At 42.0% G+C, this 2,500-nt stretch overlaps 1 protein-coding gene across 1 annotated transcript in view; it reads right to left on the bottom strand.

The window, feature by feature from the left end:
- The window catches only part of LOC138024111 (retinol dehydrogenase 8-like), a 16,870-nt gene that overhangs the window by 13,436 nt on the left and 934 nt on the right, over positions 1-2,500 (bottom strand). The gene's annotated exons all lie outside the window — the stretch shown is intronic.

Raw genomic sequence — 2,500 nt, 5'->3', positions numbered from 1 at the left:
TCCACGACATCAGATGGTAGTTCATTAGCTGCAGCAGTAAAAAGGTCAAGTGATCAAAGGCTCCTTGTGAAGCTATATTCATAGCGGTAGACAACTAAAACGCTCACGCAATTGATATTAAGTATCATGAGAACTGCTGGGCAAAACTTGTAACAGGAGGTTTACGCAAATCAACTACCAATGAAAGTTTCGGGGAGAAAACCAATGAAATAGCAGCATAAATTGATTTTCTAACCTTAGCAGAAATTGTTCTGAATGGTGGCCAGATTGTTAACATGGCTCAGTTAGAGGAGGCTTATAAATGCATTCATCGTGAAAACAATGTACAATTAGGGTCAGTGAGCCGAACATCTATTAAAGAACTAATTCAACGTTTAACAAGGAAAATTTCACAAGCAAAGACAAGTTAACAAGCCTGATGAGGTAGTCAGTGTAAAGAAATCTTGAGATGGCGTTATTCCCGCAATTATTGACAGAATCCATGAATGAAAACGCGTCAAGTAAAATGAAAACCCTCTACGATGCTGCATAGATTTTGAGAAAATCCGATAAATAAGAGTGATCCATGGATTTTTTCTTGCTCTCTTGACACCCCATCAGAAGACCACTGTCCAGCGGAAATTTCCTGTTTCTTCCGCTGGATTATCCACGGACCAAATACAAAACTATCTCATGAAGACAAATGCTCTGAGTTACAGAAAAGGGCCATGCACCTGGCGCAGAGTACGGTAGCTATGTGTTTGACCGATCGGCAAGTGAAGAACAAGAAGTCCCAAGCCATTTACTTGACCCGGGCCTGGGAAATGCCCCAACAGCTCGCAGTGAGCATCGCGATTCATCAGGCAATCAGAAGCAAAGAGATCATAAATCTTGTCCACGGCTTCAGAATGGCAGTTGAGTACAATCGTATGTTGCGAATAGAATCTAAAATCGAGAAAACCGTCATGCAAAATGATGGTGACATATACCTACCACCCGATATCGTAAAAGGAAGACGACTGTCGTGTCTTCTTCGCAATCGACAACATTGACATTTCCGAAGACACCTCTGATGGCAAGCGAACCCTCCACGGCACGGCGATGGCCATATATCAGAAAACAGAGCCACAAGATGTAAAACCAGTACTGAGGTAAGTCCTGAATTGCTTTAAGGGCTGGTTCAAACGGCATAATAGGGAGTTTAAGCAAAGGCGACGACTACGGCAACGAAAACGGCAGCCCAAAATGCAACTTATTAACGTTATCGCAAGTATTTCGCGGTTATTCCGTCTTGTTCACCTTGTACAATACGGGCAAACTATCCTATAACTGGATGGGAACGAACGGTTTTAAAGTCAAAACAGAAAAGGACTGTTTCGTGGTTATATGCTCACGTTGTCGTCAAAACCTAAGATTTGGTGATTTCACGTTGTTGTTTTGTGGAGTGCGGCAGAGAAATGCACGGAAATTCGTGCTGCACGTGCAGCACGAGTATTTTTCCTTTTTTAACCAATCATATTCTTGCTTTTTGGCGTTGCCGTGGCCGTAGCCGTCGTCTTTGCTTAAACTCCCTAATGACATGAGCGCGCGCCCTCGTGTATTACTTAAAGACATGCCATTGACATTCCATAAGAGTAAACAATCAACAGACGTGAATAATCAACAGACGGCGAACATTATAAATGAACTCTGTCCTGTGGGGTTTGCGTTTATGCATATTCCTCGAATGAATAAATGTGGTGGTGGTGTTGGTCTACTGTACAATAAATGCTACAAGATCGAGCTGACAAGATGTGACCAGTTTCGAATCTTTTGAATATATGGAGGTCTTGCTAAGAACACCCGCTACTGTTCTTAGAATTGGAGTACTTTATCGTCCTCCGCCGTCTACCGAGAATGGACTTAATTACTGCGACTCTTTTTTTCAACGAATTTCCTATTCTGCTTGAGCGTTTAGTGGTAGCTAGTGGTCATCTTTTATTGACGGGAGATTTCAATTACCATGTCGATGATCGCAGCGATAGTCTGGCCTCCAGGTTTCTGGATTTACTTGATTCTCATAATTTAATTCAACATGTTTCTGGCCCTACTCATAAGGATAATCACACGCTGGATTTAATGATCACTCGAGCGTGTGATGACATTATTGAAAGTTGGTCAACCTTGAATCCTCATTTGTCTGACCACTCAGCTATCCATTCAAAATTATTACTTGTCAGTCCACGTCCACCGAAAGTTAAAAAACAATATCGGAAAATTCGTGGTGTTGATCCAATTGAATTTCGCAACGATGTCATGGCTTCCACACTTTTTTCTCACCTGCATCTAATGTGAATGATTTATGTGATCAATATGATAGTGAATTGAGCACGGTTGTTGATGTGCATGCTCCATTGAAAACACGCTTTGTAACCCCTCGTCCATCTGCGCCGTGGTATTGTGAGGAAATTGCTGCAGAAAAACGTAAACGTCGTAAATTGGAAAGGCGTTGGCGTAAGTACAGAACTGAGGCAGATAAACA

This window comes from Montipora capricornis, chromosome 11 (assembly GCF_036669925.1).
Source record: "Montipora capricornis isolate CH-2021 chromosome 11, ASM3666992v2, whole genome shotgun sequence".
In the NCBI taxonomy this organism is placed as follows: domain Eukaryota; kingdom Metazoa; phylum Cnidaria; class Anthozoa; order Scleractinia; family Acroporidae; genus Montipora; species Montipora capricornis.
The sequence above is the reverse complement of the archived record's forward strand: the minus strand, read 5'-3'. Positions and strand labels throughout refer to the sequence as shown.